The sequence below is a fragment of the Sciurus vulgaris genome (genome assembly GCF_902686455.1).
Source record: "Sciurus vulgaris genome assembly, chromosome: 18".
Classification (NCBI taxonomy): domain Eukaryota; kingdom Metazoa; phylum Chordata; class Mammalia; order Rodentia; family Sciuridae; genus Sciurus; species Sciurus vulgaris.
The window spans coordinates 8,407,270-8,429,460 of record NC_136479.1 but is presented as its reverse complement, the minus strand read 5'-3'; the positions used below and the strand labels follow the sequence as shown (position 1 = coordinate 8,429,460).

The window sequence follows — 22,191 nt, the reverse complement described above, 5'->3', positions numbered from 1 at the left end:
TAGTGAGTAAGTTCCATGAGAACAAGAGGCCTTGGGACAAGTTTGCTCACTGCTGTACACAGGAGATCTGTACCCAGTAGACGTTAAGAGAATGATTGGGAAAATATTATTTTCCTGAGCAATTGTTTGACAGAAAGGAAGGAAGGGGGGGATATTGTTTTGAAAAATTAAAAATATTTAGAAAAGTACAAAGGATGCCCTTGTAGTCTGCAGGGAGAGTATTTATGATAGTGCCTGAGATCCCAGGAACCGCAGAACCCACCCTGGGGACATTAGTAGACACAGGATGTTCTCTCCCCTCCTCTCCTTTTCGAAACTTCGGTGCTGAACGGCTCTGTTCTTTTGTAAAGGTGGGTCAAGAGAGCCGGCCGGTCCTCCTGGTGCTGCTCCCCACCTGAGGAGCGCCTTCTCTAAGCCCTCTGGGGGCCAGGTGTTTGGGTGGTGGTGCGGCTGGAGGTGGAGACCAGCCCTCCCGCCTCCTGTTAGCTTCTGTCTCCAGGAAAGTGCCGGCGGGGAGAGTTCTGAAGCGCCAGCTTTGTGGTACCCGCGGTTCTGGCGCAAGAGGCCAGATGTTTGGGCTCCACACGTTTCTCCACCAGGCTGGCCCTGGACGTGCTCCTTACCTCTCTTCTATGGCTCTGGAAGACGAGGAAAAGCCTGAGACAGAATTTGGGGCTGTTTCTCCAAGGCCTTGGCAATTCCATGGTCATGGTCTCTGGTCTTTATTAAACTTCCATCAGGAGTCGAGTGGACAATATTTAGACTGTTAATTACCCTTCCTCTTCCTCCTCCTCCTCCTTCTTGATCTCGTGGCTGGATCTCTAGACTCGATGGAGAAAACAGCAACAGATTGCTAAAACCCAGCCTCCAAATCTGTCCCACTGCAGGGCCACGGCGCCCCCTGCCCCCTCACCCGCCAGCTCCGGAATCTCAGGCGGGGACTCATCGCGAGGCCCTCGGCTCCCGGCGCTGTTCTCAGGTGCACGTGGCCGCAGGGCAGGGGTGCCATCCCAGGCAAGCGAGAACAGCAGGCGCCTGGCGTCCGGCCACCGCGAGCAGCCGCAGGTGGGGAAGGGCCTGCCCGGTCACTTCTCGTCCCGTTTGCAGGATGATTTGTGATGTAAGTTGCAGGTATTTCTGCCGTCCTGTCAGAGATGAGCGGGGGGGCAGAAATTATGGCTCCACCCCCATCTCATAGAAGGAAGCAGTCAGACCAGCCGCAAGCTGGAGATGCCACGGTTTGTTGTTCTGCTGGAAACCATCGCCTCCATCCCGCCCCGACCCACGTTGGAGGTGGGCGACCAATGCGGAGGAAACGTTCCCAAGGGCGCGCGTGTCTCAGATCCTGCTTGGCAGATTCAGATTTCCTTTTTCCATGTGACAGACTCAGGGCAGCTCAAGGGTCTCCTGTGGCCAGATGGGCAGCCCGCTGAGCTGCGTGGAGAAGCGCTGATGGCCTTTGGTGGGTGGATGGTCTGACCAACACTAGACTTCCTGTCATGTCCACGCTTGGGATTCTCCTGGGAAGCCCTCATCTGAGGATCTGCTGCATCTGTCTCTGAAAGAGTGGCCAAGAGCCATGATGCTTGGGCAGCTTTGCAGGAGTTCCCTACAATCCTACATCCAGGAGCATCGAGAATTTTGTGCCAAACTCAAAGACGGTGTTGGACCCTGAAAGCTGATGCCAACGTGGCGAGGGGGAGATTTTGGCTTCTTGGCCTCATGGCTGGCTTTGCTGTTGAAATGTGAACACGTAGAAGCTTTTCATAACCAGTGCATCGCTCATCATCTTAGCCTCCCTCTTCCCTGAGACCCAGAACATTCTAGATAGAGGCTGCTCTATCAGCCTGTGTCCTGAAGTAAAGATGCTACAGACACATGGTCCCGTCAGCCTACAATAGACATACACCATAAGCAAGAGGTATCAACACTCGTAAGCCACTGACATTTGGGGCCATTTGCTACCACAGCATAACCCAGCCCCAAGGCTACAGCTAGAACCTACCCCGCATCTGAGTCATTAAAGTTAATTCTCTTCTTAGTTTGCATGTTAGTTATCTGTTGCTGTGTAACAGACGACCTCACAATTTAGCAGCTTAAAGCAGCTCACGCTCACTATCTCAGCTTTGGTGGGCAGGCCTGGGCAGAGCTGAGCTGTGTCCTCTGCCTCAGGTGATCAGATCAAGGTGTTGGCCATAGCCAGGGTCTCATCCAAAGGCTCAGCCGGGGGAGGATATGTCCTAGCTCAGGGGCTGTTGGCAGCACTCTGGCCCAAGCAGGCTGTCGGACTCCTGGCTGGCATTGGCTGGAGGGTCCCTTGATCCCATGTCACGTGGGTCCTCCAACAAGGCAGATACTTCATGCAACCATGCAAGCCTAGAAGGCAACAGAGAGAGTCTGCCAGTGACATGGGAGTCACGGCGTCACCGTGCTTTGGAACATGATCCTCAAAGTGACATCACATCACTCTTAGTCTGCTCGTTAACAGCGGGTTTTGGGTCCAGCCTCCTGGCTGTTAGGGCCTCCCCAATGGAATGGAGGCTTCACAAGGCTGTGACTACCAGGAGGCAGGGCCCTCAGAGCAGCCGCTCCCCCAGATTGTTTGCAAAGGAAACAGTCACTGAACGGTAGTCAGTAACCCCCGGCACCTATCAAGAGTCACTCACCCACCAACATGAGGGCCGGGTCACGCTCATATTTGATCCACTTCCATGAGGACCTACGGACTGAAATCAAATTTTCCTTAGGTCTTCGTCCTTCTTGACAGGAGCGCACACTGTCTTCCCCAGGATGTATTCTGCTGCAACTGTGAGTTTTGGTAGGCTGCCTTCGGGCTTGGGTGACTCCGATCATTCCTTCTGAGAACAAAAACCAAAGAAGAGCCAACAGGAGACGCTGCATGAAAGCGGCAGAACTCTGAAACGTGCGAGGCACGAAGCGCACGCAGAGATCACTGCACCCCAGTTATCTTCTTTCCCCAAGCCTGAGCCAGCCTCCCAACCCCACCCTTCTCCACGGCCCTCCATACCTTCAAATGCACTCCGTCTCCAAGGAAGATGATCCTTCTCTCAGTCAGCTATTGCTGTGTAACAAATAGCTATGAAGCCTCAGGAGCACACAGCAAAAAGCATGTGCTTCTCACTCACCTGTCGGCAGCCTGGCCGGAGCAATTCTGTGCCCCAGACAGAAGTTCTGCAGGCCAGTTAGTGGAGCTCTGCTCGCTGTGCCTTTCATGTTTCTGGGACCAGTGGGCTACCAGCTATATATTCTGCTCATGGAAATGCCAGTAGTGCAAGAGGGCCACCCACTGCTGGCGCCCCTTCCCAGTCTGTGTGTGTCTTGTCTGAGGAGCTGAACTACGTCACGTGGCCCAGTTCAAGATCAAGGAGATCAAGGGAGCAGAAGGAACATGCTCTGCCTGCCACGCAGCTCTGGCTAGAATGGGATGCACTCAGCTACTACAGGAGCTGAACTTTCGGGGTGAGAACCCCATCCCACACACTCTTTTCCCCCACACTGAGTGTGTGGCGGTTTCAAGCTGATTGTCATTGAGATATCAGGAGTGGGGATAGATGGTATGTGGTAAATTACTGCCTCCAATCTCATTGGAGAGACAGGAGTATATTTAAAGAGAAAATTAGGGGCAGCAGGCAGCAGGTGAACAGAATAGGGAGGGAGGCTCCCAAGAGCATTTGGAAACAGGGAGGAGCAAGAGGCATCCAGGTGTGTGGGCAGGTTCTTCCCAAGGCAGGACACACCCCGCCAGCAGGAGGCCCAGAAGGACATGCCAGGAGCCCAGGAGCGCTGTCTGGCTTAGAATCACAGAGCAGAGCACATTCCCTTTCCCAGGGATCTTGCAGTAGTTCTGATAACAGGAAAGAGTCCTCTGCAGAGCTTTTAACACCTTGTTGATCTCCCTTTTCAAACCTTGGGCTCTGGGGCTCTTTCAGGCAACAGGATCTGGCGGCAACTTACCAATGCTCTTTTATTTGGATAATGTTTACATTTGTGAGTTTGTTTTCTATTATTGATGGATAGCACTGGTTTCTTTGGCAATACAGGACTTCCTTTTAAATAAATACATTAAAATAAACAATTGGTTTCAAGAAAAACATAAAGCGGATAGTAAGTAGTTCAGGTGGTGGGCGGTTATGTTGTCAGTGGGGTTCAAATCCACGCTGGCTCATTGGCATAGGGCCTTGGGGTAGGTGACTGTAGATGCCCTAAGTCTCCATTTCTTCATGGATAAAATCAGGGTGACTTCTTTAGCAGGGTTCTTGTGCCACTTTGAAGGTAATATTTATAAAGTAACTGGCACACAGTAGGTGCTCAGCAAATGGCAGAAGTACACCAGTTCCATGTCTGCCTGGACTTTCCCTCTGGGAGAGCCTTTTGGGTTTTTCTCTGTCTTCCAGGTGACCACTGGACAGGCAGGAGCCACTGTCCAAGCAGGTCCCTGTTCAAATTAACATCTTCCTGCACCTCTTCAGTCCCAAAGAATATCTCACTTGGGGGACGAGAGTCTTCACTAGCCGTGCAATAAAAGGTACCTGGCAGATGAGTGAGACCCCAGACTAAGTGAGCAAGGTCAGGGCCTGGAAGGTGGGCGGAGCTTTTGGAGGGAGTCTCAAGTCCCCCAAGGATTGCTAGTTTAGACCCAGTGAGGCCCTCCCACCAAAGCTCCTCCACGACATTAAAAAGAGATGCTCATCAGAAAATTGAAACACAGTGTCCCAGCCAGACCACACAATTATGCAATAAATTATATTTCTTATAAAGATGTTCTAATTCTCTTGTCAGCAGCATAAATCCGTTGCCCTGTATGTCTGGGTTTGTTCAAATAACATCAACCCATTACATTAAAAGTTTAAAAATATGCTACAGTAAATTCTGACTCAGCTTTGGAATTTCTCCAGTTTTTAAGATATACCTTTCAACACACGTGATGAAGCTCAGGCTCCTTTGGTCTCCTCCCTCATCCTCCCAAGAGCCCCGGGGCCCATCAGTCCTCTGCTTTCAGATGGGGAAACGGAGGCTGAAAAGAAAGGCAGTTCTTTGGTTTTTGATGTCATTTTCAGGGGTGGTCCAAAACACGGGGAATGACTTTTGTGACGTTGTGTGTGTGTGTGTGCGTATTGGTGCCCGAGTGAATGCAGAAGAGTGGAGAAATCTTAAGACGCCTTCCTGATGGCCCTGCCATCTCACGCCACCGCCACCTGAGATAGCAGGTGAACATTTACCGAGCGCCTAACTTCATGTCCAGCGCGAAGTTCGTATGAACTGCTTGTATGATCACTTTCAGGCCCATACACAGCACAAGGAAAGAGAGTCTGCTATGACTCCCACTTCCAGAAAAGGAAACCGAGGCAGGTGAGATTAAGAACAAGTTCTCGGCCCCAGGGCGAGGTGGCGCACGCCTGTAAATTGCAGCGACTAGGAAGCGGAGGCAGGAGGATCGCAAATTCGAGGTCAGCACAGGCATTTTAACGAGACTCTCTTAAAATAAAAAAAAATTTGAAAAGGGCCGGGGACGTAGCTCAGCGATAGCGCACCCCCGGATTCAATCCTCAGAACCAAAGGAACAAGTTCCCTAAGTTTGGAGAGCGCTGGAGAAGGGATGCTAACGCCGGATTCCGAAACTCCCCACCCCAAGGGCAGGGAGGACAGCGGGGACGGCGGGAGGAGAGAGGGCAGAGGGGGACCTGCGGGAGAGCGCGACCCGAGACTCCCAGCGCCCCGAGCTTTCCTTTCTCTCTGCCCCGCCGCAGAGCTACCGACTCCGCCCCAAACTTGGCCAAAGTGTGGCGAGGAGGCGGCCGGGGGCTGGGGGCGCTGCCCGGCCCGGCCGGCCCTCCCCTCCTGCGTCCCCCAGCCGCCGCCCGCCGTCCCTCCCACTGGCTCTCGGGCTCCTGACATCACCGCGCGGGAGGCGGACTGGGGAGGGAGGGGGCCGCGGGGAGGAGGCTCGGCGCGCGGAGAGGGAGGAGGGAGGGCGCGCAGTCCCGGCCCAGAGCTTCAAAACAGCCCGGCCGCCTCGCCTCGCGCCCAGCCCGTGCGTCCGTCCAGCCGCCAGCGCCGCCGCCAGCGCCCGGTGAGTCGGGGTGCCCCCGGGAGCCGCCAGCGGGGCGCGGGGTGACTTCGGGGCTCCGCGCAGCGTGCGCCCTAGGCAGCCAGGGCGCGATCGTCCTCTTTAGCCACCGAGAAAGGCCTGGGAATGGGTGGGGGGCAGGGAGGGGCCGAGAGGCACATGGTGCCGCAGGTCCACTATTCCTCCAGATCCCTGGGCGCAGCCCTCCGGCGCTGGCTCGGGCCCCCGGATTCCACCACCTCGCCACCCCGGGACAGCTGCCTTCGCCTTTTGCGCCGAGGCGGGCGGGAAAAGTTTGGGGAGGAGTCAGGGCGGCGCCCCTCACCCGCACCAGCCTCAGTCCCGGAGCTTTCGGGGTCCGGGACAGCACCCAATGCCTCGCGTGGGACCCCAGCGCCCGACCCCAGCCGCACCGAACCCGGTGGGGGGACTGACTGCGCCCCGGCGGAGTCGGAGTCCTCGCGGGCTGCGCACCCCTTTTGGCCCCAGCCGCGGCTCCGTCGCGCCCCCCAGCGGCAGGGAGCAGCTTCCTTGGGTCCGCAGCGGTGGCGGAGGCTGGCGACCTGGCGACCGCTCTCTCCGCTTACCTACAAGCCTGCAGGGTTGACGGGCTGTAAGCCGGGAGTGCCCTGCCCATGGATTCCAGCGGAGGGGGAGGCTAGAGCTCAGGTGTGGACCCACATCCTCCCAGATCCAGAGACCTAAATGCTCCAGGGAGATCTTTGAGGTCATCGCGTGGGGTTGACACGGAACGCTTGGAAACGAGGGAGACCTTACAGAGCCAAGGACCCCTCCAGGACAGAGAGCTCACCTACTTTGGAAAGAAGCTGCCAGCCCGGCAGTGCTGGCCCCTCCCAAGCCGTGTGTGTGCTGGTGTTGCTGGTGGAACTCAACGAGGGGCTTGGGGAACCTAAGAAGCCTCCGCCCCTCTGAGTCCGCGTTTCCGGGCCCCTGGAGCTGGTAGATTCTACTCAGAAAAGTGGAATGGCTACCAGCGGCTGGGAACGGGTGGGCCAGGGGAGGGTTCATGTTTGTTGGGGAAGACAAAAAAGTTTTGGGGAATAGATAGAGGTGATGTTACTCAACTTTGTAAGCGTGTTTCAAGCTGATTGGACACTAACACAGGGTTGAGATAGTCACTGTATATCTTACCACCAGGAGGAGGAAAAAAAAAAAAACCAGCCACCTGCAGCCACTTCTGCACTTCAGTCTAAAAGAGAGAAATTCCAAGACCCAGGCACCTCTGGTGGACACTGTCCCTGGAATTTCGCCTCAGGATGGGGCAGAGCAGGAGGATGAGGAAGGGGCAGGGGTCTTCAGTAGTCACCAGGGCAGAGTTGGAGGTGAGCTGTGGGCTGGGCCTGTCACCTCCTGGCTTCTTGTGAGCCCCGCCTTCTGCTGCTCCCAGCAACCTCCCCTGTTCGCAGGTGGAGAACCAGATCAGAGAGGCCAAGCCAGTTACTCAAGGCCACGAACCCCACCTGCCTCTCCCCAAACCCTCCCTCTTTCCTGCCTGGAGATGCCTTGGTGTTGTGGGGAGTGGGGTGAGGTGAAGGGCTTCCGGGGAAAACAGGGCGCAGATATCGGCAGATAGATGCCCAGCCCACAGCCCAGGGAGGGGCGTGGGGGTGGCAGGAAGGCGCGGAACCTGTTTTCCCACCGCCTCCACCCCACCGAGAACTGAGGATTGAGTTCGGAGGCAGAGAGCAGGCCACAGGGCCTGGAGCCTCTCTGTTCCCCAAGGGGAGAAATGGCCTGCCATCCAGGGAAGGGTGTTTGTGTTGGACGCCCTGTAGGTGGCCAGCAGGGAGGGGGAGGGAGGGCCAGGAAGCAGCCCGTGGAGGGGTTGAGCTCCGGCTGCTGCCCCACCCAGAGGGGAGGGCCCCCTCTCAGGCTGGCGCTGCCCCAGACTGTGAACACAAGGTACGTCCCTTTAGCACCCCACACATCCAGAATGACACCTAGATCTCTCTTCTGCCATTCCCCCAGCACCTTCAGGCTGGGACCTAAACCCTAGCATGCATACACTGACTCAATTTTCTAGTCACAGGTTACTCACCCTGAGGACCAATTTTTTTGGCCCAGGCTTATGCGGATCCTCCCCTGCCCTTGCCTCTGGTCTGTGCCTCCTTGGCCGGTGGGGCTCACGGAAGGCCATTCTTTGTCATTACCACCCTCAGTAGACACGGCCAGAAAGGGAAATCTGTTGAGACAAAAAGATATCAATACTTTGCAGGCTTGCTGGGTGTCGAGGTGGGCTGGGAGACAGGAATCCCGTCACCCTGCGGGGGGGGGGCGGGGGGGCTGACTCTGTGTGTGTGTGTGTGTGTGTTGCAAGATGTGGCTGATGCCCAGCTCTTCGGCCAAGTGGGGCCTCTGACCCAGGCTTTAGCGCTGGGGGAAGGGTCTTCAGCCACAGGGAGCTCCCCACAATGGAGATGGTGGTAGTCATCACCCAAAGGCGGGCTGGGGTCCCAGGTACTGGCAAAGAGGATCAGAGAAGTTAAAGGTCACGGGTGCGACGCCTGTGCAGGAGGCTGTGTGTGCGTCTTACAGAGCTCAGAAAGTGGGCACTTGGCGGCGGCTGGAACGGGGGAAGGGCAGTTGTCAGAGAGAGAACTGGCGCTGGCCGCTTCGGCTTGTTAGGGAAGGAACGGGCGAGGTATGGGGGTGCACCTAGAGGAGGCTCCCCTCCTTGTCCCCGGAGAGAGTCTGCCAGGGAGCGCAGTCTTAGCAGGACCCCGGCGGGACTGGGAATCGATGCATCTGGCTCTTGTTAGGCCAGACCAGGGGCGTCTAAAAATATCAAAGGCAGAGCTGCCACCCAACGAGAGGGCGAGAGAGCTTGGTTGGTAACCTGACGCCCAGGGCGGGTGCTGGCGGTGGTGACGACATCGGGCTGCGGTGTTCCTGAGTCCCCTGGACGCCTCAGGCAGCACTGCCTGGGACTGGAGCCACGCTGAGGGGCGCGAGCGATGGGTTCAGGGCAGCTGTGCGCCAAGACTGGGGAATTTGGGGACATAAGGACCGTAGAAAGTGCCAGCTTGACAGCTTGGGACACTCAGAGAGGTGGAATGAGTTTCCCGAGTCACATAGGGAGTTGGCAGCAGACCCGGGACTAGGTCTGGGTGCGGGGCCTCGTCCCAGCTGAGGCGTCCAGTGGTGGGGAGTGTCAGTGGGATTCCAAGGTCCCCAGAGTCAGTGACCTTGTGTCATCTGTCTAGGGTGCTGGATTTCCATGCTCATACCCAACTGGAGAAGGGTGAGCAAAGGGCTGTGGTCAGTGGGTCACCTCCCATTGGGCATCTGGCGACTCTGGGGCATGTCTGCCAGGCTCTGGCCACGCCTGGGGGCAGGGTGTCGGGAGGAGGACTGGAGGGCCTGGGAGAAGGAGCCCGTCCCTCCTTCCCAGGCGAGGTGGGTTTTGTTTCGGGGAATCTCTTGCTTAATGAGGAATTGAACCCTGGGCCCTCACCTTTCTTGGGAAGCCCGGCTTCCCTTGACCTGTGAGGGACCCAGGGGGAAGTGGGGGCTGCTCCAGTTCCTGCCCTCCGTGGACGACATCAACCTCTAGAAGCTTCCTGGGGCTCCGGGTCCAGAGCCGTGGGAGGCATCGCTAGGGTGAGACTGGTGTTAGTACTTGCCTCAGAAATCTGGGAGGGAAAGTTGCTGTCACCATGCAGGATATAGAGTTAGGCGATTCCCTGTCTACAGACTGTTCCTGGTCTAACCCAAGGGAGCTTCCTAGAGCAGAGTCCCTCACTTGAGTTTTTTTTTTTTTTTTTTTCTTGCATGCTAATCGCAAACTTCTCTGGTGAACTGTCTTTCCTTAGAAGGAACTTAATTTAATAAAAAATTAGCAAGTAAATATGACCCCAGGTACCTCATTAGTCTTATTTTAATGAACGTTTCCCAAAGTGTGTCATCATTGGCAGTACCCAAGATAATTTTAAAAGTTCTGCAGCAGAACATTAAAAAAAAAAAAGATTAATTATGTATTTTTCTTGGTTGACATTTGAAAAATATATGTCAACAGCACACAAAGCCATGGTTTCAGATACTACTACTTAGGGACGAATGAATGTTGATGCTTAAAATGTCACAATATTGTTTTAAAATATTTTTTTAGTTGTCAACCGACTTTATTTTATTCATTTATATGTGGTGCTGAGAATTGAACCCAGTGCCTCACATGTGCCAGGCAAGTGCGCCACACTGAGCCATGACACCAGCCCCCACAATGTTACTTAAGAATTTCCTTAATGGGCACATGGGAGATGGTTTTCTGATGAGGATCGGGGTGAACACATCACACCTTCCATATCAGGTCTAATCTGGAAGCGTCTTCGAGCTTCCTACCCAAGCTCCCCTTTTTCCCAGAGGCCACTGGGTTCAGCTCTAGACTGAGACCTGCGGCTTAGCTGCTGAGCTTCTCTTCATCCTCCACCCCCTGACCCTGGGCCGGCTGCTCTGAGGATCAGAAGAGGTGACATATTGATGGACGCCTGTGGAGGTGGCTTGAGAGACTTGTGGTTTTCTTGAACCAAAGCAAGGCCGAGGGAGAGGCTGGCTGGCCCACTTTAATCTTGACGGGGACTCTGACAATACAAAGGGGGACTCCCTGTCTTCAAAGGAGGCTGCTGTCTAGTAAAGGCCTGCTGAGCTCAGAGGCTGCTCCAGGTTCAGACCCACAGATGCCGTTTCAGGGACGCCTGCAGCAGGCGGGCCAGCGAGGACTCTCCACAGCCTTCCAGGCTTGAGATGGGTCAGGAAGCATCCTCGCCTCCCCTCCCTCCAGGGAGAGCCACCTAAAGAACTACCCATGATTTGCAGAATATTTTGCACCAATTAAAAAGAACACGTTTCAACTATATGTGCCAATATAGTGTGGCCTTACTGAGCTAAAAAAAATGATCAACTGTACATGGAAAAGGTACTGTTTATCTAAAAATAAACAAAAATCCCTGCTGTGTGTTTTTGGCCACGTACGTCTTGTATGCACGAGGAAGGGGCCTGGAAGGATGGTCAGTAGGTGAGGTGGTTGCCTCTGGGGAGAGACAGGGGAAGGGCCCGGTGTGCCCGGCGTGGGTGAAGGGACCCCAGTCCTGCTATGACAAGGATGACCTCCGCGCCAAACCCGCTGAATACAGCAGCTCTTCCCAGCTCGAGGGAGGCATGAGGCGAACCTACAGGTAGTGAGTTTGGCCGTGGAGTGTCAGATGGATTGTGTGGCGGAGGCTCTGCAGACAGGACCAGCAGGGACGGGTAATGGGCTCTGAGCTGAGGAGGCGGACAGTCTCCTAGGAACGTCACAATGTGGACGCCTGGTGGGCACGATGGGTTTCCAGTCCGAGTGCTGTGGCAGATGTTCACAACGGTTTGGAGAAGAGTGGGCAATGGTGGGTTCCCTTGGGGTGTGTCCATGGGGCACTGTGAAATCCAGGGGAGGCATCTGGGAGACCGTTGGGAATGGGAATCCAGGGCTTCAGAGAATTCCAGGGGCCAGGCGGAGACCCGGGCTCATGCTGCGGTCTAAGTTGGTGTTTTAGGGCGGGGCACATGGCTGGGGCTCACCAGTGTTGCCAGTGGTGGTGGTGATCACCATTGCTACTCCAGAGCAGTTCTGTAGTGCAGAGAAGGTCACGCGCGTGACCTCACTTAAAGTGAACAGCACCCCCGGAGGCCGAGGCTACTCTGATCCCTGCTCTAGAGCTCAGCAAACCACGCTTAACTCCCACAGCGTGCCAGGGCCTGAGTTAGGATCGGGCCCGAGGCTCCTGGGCTCTGTTGGATGTGGCTCCTTCCTGTGCTTCCCAGAAAATATCAACAGCTTCCTCTCCTCTTGGAATAATCCTGGCTTTTGGAGCCCAGAATATTCCTTTGCTACGGAAGTGCTGGTGGGCATCCTGGATATCCTTCCTCCAAAGTCAGCAGTCTCAGCCCTTGAAGGTCCTGGGGCGTGATGATCGGAACCCCCACATCCCCTCCTCCTTCAGTCACTTCTATGAAGACACGTAGGTCAAAAGATGATGCGACATATATATATATTTTTTTGAGTCAAAGGTGGCAAGGGAGCCCCGCTGAGTCCTCTTATTTAGTGTAGAAAGTGTCCTGAAACCCAGAGGGACGGTCAGGAGTCCGAGGGGCTGTGAGCGGAAGAGGCCCTCCGTGACAGTCCACCCATGCCCATCAACGGCTTACCCGGGGAGCCCGGAATGGCCCTGCCTTGGTGTTTCCGAATCCACCTCTTCTCTTCACCGTGGCCGCCATCTTGGCGAGGCCACCTCCAGCTGTTGCACTGGCCACTGCACCAGCTCCATGACCACCATCCCCAAGCCACACTGGCCCTGCCGTCCACTGCCTACCCAGATGGATGGTGCAGAGGAGCAAAGCTGACCAGGTTACTCCTCTGCTCACCTCACTTCAAGACTCTTCGGTAGTTTTCATCACTCCTAAAATGAAGAATGAAGAAAAAGAATCCAGGCCTTGCACCGCCTGACTCAGACATCCCTGGCGGGCTGCCCGCAGAACTGCCTGGGGGGTCTTGATAAAATGCGATTCCCAGCCCCACCTGCGAGGAATGATGTCAGACTCTCTGGAGGGCGGGGTGGGGGCGTCCTGCAGGTTCCTTTGCTGCCTGTGCCATTGGGCCAACAGGTCTAGCTCCTCTCTGGACTGGTCTCCCTTGGCTTCGTGCTGAGGCCCACTGGCCTTAGTCTGTCTACCTCTCAAAACTCTCTTCCTGCTACTTCCTGCCGTCACTTCCTCTCCTGGCTCCACGCTCCCGTCCTCTCTCGTGCGTGAATTCTCCTCACCCTTTTGGAATTTCTCTGATTCTCTAGGAAGTTTCCTAATCCCAGGTCAAATCAGAACCATGCCTTTACCATTAAGTCCCATGGCAGCTGAGGCGGCAAGAGCTGCCAGGCACAGGAACCGCGTCTGTCACTACTGGGTACCCCGGACTGCAGCAGGCCCCTGGGGGAGGCCCAGAAGGGAGGCCCCGGACCCTGGATGAGCTGTGAGGCGAGGCTGCTGTGTGGGCCAGGAGAGAGAGCTGCTCTGGAAGTCGGGAAGACAGCAGCTGGAGTCGGGCAGCTACGCCCTCTCCCCCGCCGGTGCCTCTGCTGGGGGCCACGTCAGGCCCCAGAGCATGGCCGGCACCCGATTATATCAGGAGGACACGGGGCCCCTTCCTTCTAGGCCGCGGGCTGCATGGACTCTTCAGAGTGGCGTCCACACAACTCAGGGTGTTTGGAATTGATTTCCACAGTATACAGACGGCGTCAAAAACTGGAACATGCGCGCGTTAGCTTTCAGGCGTGTTACCTAAATGGCTCGCACTCGGCGGTGGAGCTGGTTTTCCGCGTGCGGGGTAGTACTCGGTTCACAGTGAACCGAGGACTGAGCGTGCAGGTGCTCGTCTCCTGCCTAGCACGTCTCAGGCCTGGGGTTCAGTCCCCAGCCTCTAGAAAGAACCGATTCAAGCTAACAAGGGTAGTGAGGCAGTGTGTGTGTGCAGGGGTCCCCAGAGGGGGATTTCAATGTGGCCTCCTGCGGCCGCGCACAGGTCCCCATCCGTGGGGTGCACTGGTCTCCCGCGCAGCGAGTGTGGGCTGCGGCCTCAGTTTCCCACTCCCCAAAATGGTGAGAAGCCCCTGGGAGGTCAGCCCCCACCTCCCGTCCCCAGGTCCACCCTCGGCGAATGACACAGGGGCCCTTGCGTAAAAGGCCAGCCGCCGGCCAGCGGGCAGGGCAGTCGTGGGTTGCTCCTCCGCGGGCTGAGGCCTGGCTTTGGCTCCCCGCGTCTCTCAGGCGTCTTCCCCGTCCCGCCGCTCCCCTCCTTCCTTCGGCTGTCCACCAGAGCCCCCTCAGAAAATGCCACCCAGGGCTGCCCCAGGCCACCGGACACGCCGCTTGTGCCAAGCCCCTCTTCCCACCCCCGAGGCGCCGGTCCAGTGGGCAGGTGCGCTGCACCCGGGGGCAGAGCTGTTGGAGGAGACGAGGCTCCGGAACCTTCTTCCCTGGCCACTTGTGAACTGTCCCCCGACGGGTGTTGGTGCTAGAGAAACGCGGGCCAGGCACACGGAGAGGGACTCTTCCTCTCTCTGGTCCCAGGAGGGAGCGCGCCCGCAGCCCACTGGACTTTGCAGGCAGTGTCCGCGGACCTCCGACAGGAGACACAGGCGGCGTGCGTGCGTCACGTGTGCAGTGACGCTCGGCTTCGGTCCACGCCGTGGGAGGGGTAGCCCAGCGGGGTGCAGGGTGCCATTTCGTGGAAGCTCCGCAGCTTTACATTGACACCCTCTGCTCGGTGGTGCCGCCTCTGCCGCTCTGCTCAGTCTCCACCAGAACCACGTGTCCGTGCTGAGCACGCGCAGACCGTGTCCCCCCTCCCCGAGCGATCCCGTCCCGCAGTGTCCACACTGCGGTGTGCCGTGTGGGGCACGGAAGGCACCTGGAGGTGACCCACAGCAGAGGAGGGCCCGCGCCGGTGAGAGGCGAGCCCCGGGCTGGTTTGTGGGGCTGGAGTGTCCTTGGATGCTGGGTCTGAGGGGGGTCCTGGGACCAGGCCCCAGGGGATGCAAGGGACGGCGTGCACAGGGGCCCTCCCAGAGGTTCTGGAGTAAGTGCTCAGTGAGGGCTGAGGACTCAGCCTCGGCTGCGCTTTGTCCTCATGGGCTCCGGGCTCTTGGAGGACCGGCTGGACTGGAAGCCCCGGGCTGCCCCTCTGGCCTCAGCCTCCTGTCCTCTGGTCCCCTGCTAATGGGCTTGTGGGCTGGCCCCTGCCCCACCGTTCCTGGGGCTCTTACGCAGTTTCCAAGCAGAGAGACGAGGCCTTGGCTGCGCTCAGCGGCCTCTCCACTCAGAGGCCTCTCCTCTGAGGACACTCCACCCGCCCCTCGCAGGAGCCTTTCCCGTGGCTTTGCCTCCTGCTGCTGCCGGAGGCCCCTCCCAGGCGCTGGGTGGGGACGGGGTTTAGGCGGGGCTCGGCCTCCGTGTTCAGAGGGCTCCCCACTCAGACTGGGCCCTTCCCGCGAACCCACCCAGCTCCTGACCCAGGGCTTCTCCTCTCGGAATCGGAGGCAGCAGAGGGCACCTGGGTCACCTCCTCCTGGCCCAGTGTCGACCAGCCTCAGTGAACTCAGAACTTCTTTGCTTGAAATGTGTGGCCACCATTATGGTCGATTTTAGAACGTGTTCATTGCCTCAAAAAGAGACCTCTCTGTTCAGATATCACCCTGTCAGCCCTGATCACTGATCACTTTCAGCCTTACGGGCCTGCCTGTGCTGGATGTTTATGTGAATGGAATCACAGACTGGCCTTCAGCTCTGGCTTCTTTCACTTAGCGGGATGTTTTCAAGGTTCCCTGCATTGCAGCATCTGTTCCTTTTCATGGCTAAGTAATATTCCGTGGTGTGGAATATTCTTCCTGTATTCGTTCATCCCTTAATGCATGGGTGGGTCGTTTCCACCTTTTAGTGATTGTGAAAGTGCTGCTGTGTGCGTTCATGCACGTTTTTTCGTGGAGGTATCATCTCTTTCTCTTGGGTATGTGCCTGCGAGTGGAGTGGCTGGGTCCATGGAAGCTCCGTGACTGATTGACTGAGGAGCTGCCAGACTGGGTTGCAGGCCGTGGGTCCCTGTTCCTCCCGTGGCGCTCTTGATTCCTCTGCTTCCCCAGGTCTTACTGTAGCGCCAGCCGTGTCCTGGTTTCTAGTCCTCGGAAGCTTCCCCTGGTGACGTTCCTACAGGCCTGAAGCTGGCTCCTGGGCCAGGGCTCCTGGGGCCAGGCGGGGCCCCACCAAGGGCTCTGGGACAGGCTGGCGGGCGAGGGGCTGGGCAAGGGGAGGCAAGGGGGCGCTTGCTCTGGGGTTCCGTGGGTGGGGACCCTGTAGATAGGACTGGAGTCTGTGGAAGAGCGTCCCCACCGTACTGCCTTCTGAGGGCGGGGGGTCCCGTCCGGAGCAATACCGGGTGGCCCCGCCATTAGGGGACGTTAAACCCCCGGGTGAGGAAGTGCTCCCCTCCGGGCAGAGCAGAGCCCCGCGTGCTCGGCCTCTCGGGCCCTGGCGGCCTCCGGTCCAGGCCTCTGGCACGCGACAGTCACGCCGGGATGTGAGCCTGGCGGGGGCTTTTGTTTTCACAACCTAGGTCTATTCGTGGCAAGTGACGCTGATTTTCCGTCTCCAGGAGCCAGAAATCATTTCTTTTTAAACTGCGTCTTCGTGTTAGAAAGAGGATCAAGGACAAACCTGAAATCACATCCGTGGTGGTACCGAGGAGGTGGCGCAAGTGACCCTCGCTCAGAGGCCAGGCCCCAGGGTCAGGGCCAGGTGGGTAGCAGTGAGGTCCCGGGTGGCCGGGCACAGACGCATGGAAACCGGGGGCTGGGGAAGCAGCCAGGCGTGGGCGGCGGACGGCCCTGAGGACCCCAGCGCCTTCCAGCTGCGGTGCCCGAGGTTGGATGGGTCCGTCTTCGGCGGTCAGCTTCGCTGCCACGGTGGGACAGTGTCGCCGTCCCAGCGCCACCGTGGCGTCCAGTGGGAGGGAGCCGTGCTCGGCTGCCTTTCTTCCCCGAAGGGGCCCCCAGCCGGCAGGCCACCCTGGGCTGGCCTCTCCCCCCAGGTCCTCGTTGAGGCTCAGCTGGTGCGTTGGCGTTGGGGGGAGGCTGCGGGGAACGGGAGGAACAGTGCGCACGCAGCCGAGATCCCTGGACCTCAGAGCCCCGAGTCCTGTGCTTGACTGTGACAGGCAGCCTGGTGAGTGGGAAGGCGGCCGAGAGTCTGGCGGGCGGGTAGCACGTACAGCCATCCACTGGACGGGGCTGGTTCACGCCTCAGGGGGTTGGCGCGGGGTGGCCTGAGAGCTCGTCACTCCTCTCAGAACGGTGCGCGGTTTAAGCCTCATGAATTGTTTATTTCTGGAATTTTCCACTTAATATTTTTGGGTGGTGTTTGACTTCAGGTAACTGAAGCTGGGGAAGGCGAAACTGTAGGTTCAGGGGGGACAACAGTATGTGGAGAGGAGAGAGAGAGAGAGAGAGAGAGAGAGAGAGAGATTGATTTTAAGGGCCTGGTCCTGTGACTGTGCAGGCTGGCCACTGCAAAATCTGCAGGGCAGCCAGCAGACTGGAGACCCAGTGGAGAGCCGCTGCTGCAGCCCAAGTCTGAAGCCCATCTGCTGGCACCTCTTGATCTGAAGAAATTGCTCTCTTATTCTAGACAGGTCTTCAACTGATTAGATGAGGCCCACCCCCAGTAGGGAGGACAGAAGTCCAGTAACTCAAATGTAAATCTCATCCCACAACCCCTCCCAGAAGCGCTGGGGCCAACCAAGCAGCCCCAGGAAAGTGGCTCACACGGACACTTAGTGGGACCAGACACACAGTGTTAAGGTAACAGGATCGGGTCTCTTTTCACTCCCTTTTCAAACAGGAGATCTCGGTTTTGTGCTAAGGCAGCCTTAGAACTTCCCAAACACGTGCGAGGCCTTGTTTTAGCAAAGAAGCGCTGTTCTGAGTTCCCTGTGCGTTTCCCCAGCGCCCACTGGCTGTGGCAGGCTCTGACTTTCCTTTTCAGTTGCGTAGAAGCCTTCCTTTTAGAAGATGTCAGTTTGTTTGTTTGTTTACTTGGGGGGATTGAACCCAGGGGTGCTTAACCTCTGAGCCGCCTCCACAGCCCTTTTTATTTTTGATTTTGATACAGGGTCTTGCTGAGTAGCTTAGGGCCTCACGAAGTTGCTGAGGCTGGCCTTGAACTCCTGATCCTCCTGCCTCAGCCTTCTGAGCCGTGGGGAGTACAGGTGTGTGTCACCACGCCTGGCAAAAAAAGTCCATTTAAAAAGTGAATGAGTGACTCAATTCGGGCGGTCCACGGACATACCAGGCAACGGCAGGTGGTGTGGGAACACAGGATTTGGGAAGCGCCGGCACTGGCAGAGCAGGGACCAAGCGCGAAACAGCGCCTGGTGGTCCTTAGGCCCCTCGCTGCCTCCTGCCCACAGAGACAGCCCTGGTGGTTCACTTCCACGTGGTGGCTCCTGTCCAGGAGTGGTGGCAGTGGGCAAGGGGTGTGGGAGGCCAGGGTGGGGAGGCCAGGGTGGGGAGGCCAGGCCCCACGCCTCAGCCATGGCGCGGTGACGCCTGCCATCCATGCCATCCTGCATGCCAGGCGGTTCTCCCTACTTTCTCTCCGTGGTCCCTGGGCCCCAGGAGGCCCGCGTGGTCAAGCAGCTACCTATGGTCGGTTCAGTCGGACTGGCTCAAGCCTGGGTTCTGACCTGGTTTTTCTGGAATGGCTACCCGCTCATGGCCAAGCCTTGGTGTCCATCCGGAATGAACTTGCAGGCCAACCAGGCGTTGGTCCAGAAGCCCCGGGGCCGGCCGAGCCGCCTGCCAATACCACCTGCTCCTCCACCGCTCTTGCCACTTAGGAGAGACAAAATGGCTGCGACTGGTCAGCGGACGCCAGGGGACGCGTGAAAGTCAGCCGCAGGAGGCGCTGTGACCGGAAGGGCTCTGCTGGCCGAAGGGGTGTGAGGGTGCAGACGCCCTGGACTTCACATCTGCCGGCCCGGCAGCCTGGCCCGATCCACCTGCCCCAGGCTGGCACGCCCAGGGCCTCTAGGCGCCCCCAGCTCTCGCTGGGCTGTGGCGTGGGTTGGCTGGGCAGTTTGATCCTTCGGGAACTCTTGAGTGACGGCAGCCAGCAGTGAGCTCTTTATCTGACGGCAGCGATCGAGGCAGAATGACGGTTGTGAGCTGTTCTGTTCTAGCACTTCGTTCTGAGCAAACCTGACACTAGGGAGGTGAGTGGGAGGTGCTTTCTGTCCTTGACGGGCTCTGAATCCAATAAACAGTGCTGCCTCCATGTGTCAGTCAGCGCTTGCTGTGTAACAAGCCACCCCACAATGTGATGGCTCCAACAGAAAACTCAAATTTGGTTTGATTTCACAGGTGGGCCTTTGGGCTGGGCTCGGTGGGTGGGCTCATTTGTGCCTGTGGTCAGCGGGAGAGTCAGCTGGGCAGTGGCCACCCTTCACCGGGAAGCGGTCTGGGTGTGGCCTCCTGCCCTACTGCAGAACAGCCCAGGCTTGCTCATGCGGTAGCTGGGCAGAGAGGAAGCCTCTTGAGCCCACCAGTAAGAGTTGGCACAATGTCACTTTTGCTAGTTTTCATTGCTAAAACAAACGGAGGCCAATGGGAGGGAAATAGGCGCCACCTCCTCATGGAAGGATTTGATCTGCTGAAATTCAGTGTTTTTTTTTTTTTTTTTTTTTTTTTTTTAACTTGTGGCTACGAGACACTTGTCCTTTCCTTGTGGTGTTTGGTCTGGTTTGGGGTCGGGGTAATGCTGGCCTTGTGGAATGATTTGGGAAGGGGTGTTCCTCCTTTTCGGTGTCCGGAACCATTCTGTTGAGTTGGCATTATTCTTTTTAAATGTCTGGCAGAAGTCAACCACGAAGCCATCTGAGCCTGGTCTCTTCTCTGTGGCCTCCAGGCCTTCCATAGACGCTTCTTTCTCCTTCTTTGGCCCCAATTGGAGGAGGAGCCTGGCTTCTTCTCCCTGTGCTCTGGTTCCTTCCATCACCCTCCAAGCACATCCCCGGCCGTGTATGGGCGCGGCTTCTTCTCAGGGCCGGGAGGAGCATCCTGCAGGGAGGTGCAAGGCCCGAGGACACACCTGCCACAGCCCACCGGAGAGGGAGGGTCGAGGGCTCCGCCCCGCTCCTGACATTGCTGTCAGTCAGCCAGCGGCTCCGCCCCCTGCGGCTTTCCTAGTCTCTGCGGGTGGGAGTCCTGTGGGCGAGAGTCGGTGGCTCTTGCTTTCTCCCACCCAGGCGCTCGCTGCTCTGCCTCTGTCACCTTTCCCCACAACCTCCTGTCCCTTGGCCTCCCTCACCTGGCAGTGGCTCCACCTGCCCTCCATAGCCTGACCGTGGGGTTTCCCTTCCGAGCTCCTGTTCTCCTGAGTGACGCCCCTGCCCATGCTTCCCACTGCCTGGACCCACTCCCGCCATTGCTCTCTTGCCATTTCCAAGCCACATGAAGTGCTTCCCGTGTCCTCCAGATGTGCCTCTCGCCCTGGCCTGGTGCAGAGGGCGGGAGCAGCCTCCACTCTAGGACACGAGGACCAGGGCCTCCAGAGTCCTCGCTCCACCCGGCAGCTCCTCACCAATCCCGTGGCCACTCCATCTTGCAGAGCCCTGGGTCCCCACCCAGCCCTGTTCCCACCTCAGCAGGACCTCCATCCTCTCTGCTGGGCCGCTCCCAGCCGGCCAGGGTGCTCCTCCCGGTCCCTCCGGGCTGTGGAATGGTTCCTTCCCTGCAGAAGCAGATCCTGTGACCGACTCTCTTGCACAAGAACCTCCTCGGCCTCTGGGGTAACGACCAGCACCTGCGAGCTTCCTGCCTCGTGGAAGGTTCCGGCTGCTCTGGGCCTTGCCCAGCACACACCCTCCCTGCACCCATGCTGCCCTGCCCCCTCTCACGGCTCTGCTGTCACTTCCTCCGTGATGCCGCCCCCACCACCCAGGGCCAGCCCCACCACCCGCAGCGTCCTGCACACGCGTGGCCAGGTCCCGCCTGCTTATTTATACACCTGTCCTTCACGAGCCCGCAGCTTCCAGGGAACAGGGTGTGCCCTGCTCCTCTGGGTCACTAGGGCCTGGTCTATAGTAGGTGCTCAGTGACTGTCCCTGGTGTGAATAATTGCTCCATTTTTACAGAATGAGCAATAGGCTGGAGACCTGAAGGCTGAGGTCCAAGTCCCTGTCCTGCCACCAGTGAAGTGGCTAATGAGGACACATCTGCTACTTTGAGCCCCTGGCAAGTGGACCACCATAGTCCTTTCCTGTCCTTACGAGGGCTGAGCCCCTGCCACAGACGTCTGTTCTGATGCAGTGATGGGAAGAGCCCTCAGCTGGAGGACTGGGCGTGACCCCGGATCCTCTGCTTCCCTGTCCCCAGGGTGCTTCACGAAGCGTGTCCCAGGACGTGGGGCTGGAGGAACGACAGGTAGCTGTGGCCAACATCTGAAGCCGTGTATACCCAGGACTTGGGATGGATTCCGCATTAGGCCTTAAAGTGACAGGACCCCAAAAGGGAGGGCAATCCAGGCTTAGGCTGGACAGCATGACGGTCTCTGGGGCAGACTGCCTGGGTTTGAGTCCCAGGTCCAGCCTTTATTAGCAGTGACCTCTGGAAGTTTCCTAACCTCTGGGCCTTATAGGTAAAGTGACCTATGAAGTGGGGCTAACTGTAGCCCCTCCCTACATCAGTGCCTCGATATCTGTGGAGAGCTGAGCACAGGGCAGGGCACAGACGAGGCACCAATGGTGGCTGTCCTTACTGTTGGCGTCCTGGTCTCACAGTTCCAGTGGCTGGAAGACCCAGGGCTGTGCAGACAGAATCCTCCTCGGTGGCTTCTGCCCTGGAGCACTGCCAAATTCCAGTGTCCGCCTGAGGCCATTTCCGGACAGAACCAACTGTTGGCCCTGTGCCTGGAGCCCTGGCCACAGTGAGCACGAAGCTGGGCCGCCCAGGGCGCGTGGACTTCCGCTGTCCCCAGGGCATCTCGGAAGCCTGGATATTCCTGGCTGGCAGGTGTCCAGACACCAGGGAAGGAGGCTGAGCTGACCTCTGCCTTCCTGAAAACAGAGGCCAAAGCCACCGTCCCCCGAGTGCTGGGGCAGTGGGAGGGGCCTGGGCTCCCGCCAGCTGGGGGTTGAGGCACCCTCTCCAGAGTGGCTCTTGGAATCCCTCTGGCAGGGCGCAGCAGCTCCGCTTCCCCGGGGTTCCGTGCCAGGCGTGCCAGGCGCTTGGTGAGAGCCCGGGGTGGAAGGCTCCTGGTGGGAGGCTGCCCCGGCCTCCAGACGGCTCCGTCCGAATGGAAAGGCTGCACACCTCGAGAGTGTCCTCTGACCCGGGATTCCGGGACAGGCTGCAGCAGAGGCGACACGGCGTGGCTTCAATTGTAGGAAGGACGGCCTGCGGTGGGGACGGGCTTGGGCGACCAGCGCTGGTCTTTGCGGCACGCTCTCCTGCCGGGCTCTCGTGTTCCTGCGCACGTAACGGGCTGCGTCCCAAGGCGCTGGGGCTCCC

General features: G+C 58.0%; 1 protein-coding gene and 1 long non-coding RNA gene across 4 annotated transcripts in view; one reads left to right on the top strand and one right to left on the bottom strand.

Moving 5' to 3' along the window:
• Window positions 1–1,641: 1,641 nt before the first annotated feature.
• Window positions 1,642–5,036, bottom strand: LOC306650013. 2 transcript variants are annotated; one of them, XR_013760778.1, is made up of 4 exons: window positions 4,931–5,036; window positions 3,029–4,067; window positions 2,667–2,858; window positions 1,642–2,376 (listed from the first exon to the last, which is right to left on the bottom strand). It is a non-coding gene; the product is annotated as an uncharacterized lncRNA (long non-coding RNA). The 2 variants fall into 2 exon arrangements; XR_013760779.1 differs by lacking the exon at window positions 4,931–5,036 and having other exon boundaries at window positions 3,029–4,264.
• A 949-nt stretch (window positions 5,037–5,985) lies between these two features.
• EMP2 (epithelial membrane protein 2) overlaps window positions 5,986–22,191 on the top strand; it is a 30,946-nt gene continuing 14,740 nt past the window's right edge. The window contains exon 1 of one of the 2 annotated variants that reach the window (XM_079121619.1): window positions 5,986–6,091. The gene's annotated coding sequence lies outside the window, so the exon portion shown is untranslated. The remainder of the gene's footprint in view (window positions 6,092–22,191) is intronic. The other variant, XM_079121620.1, reaches the window with a different exon arrangement.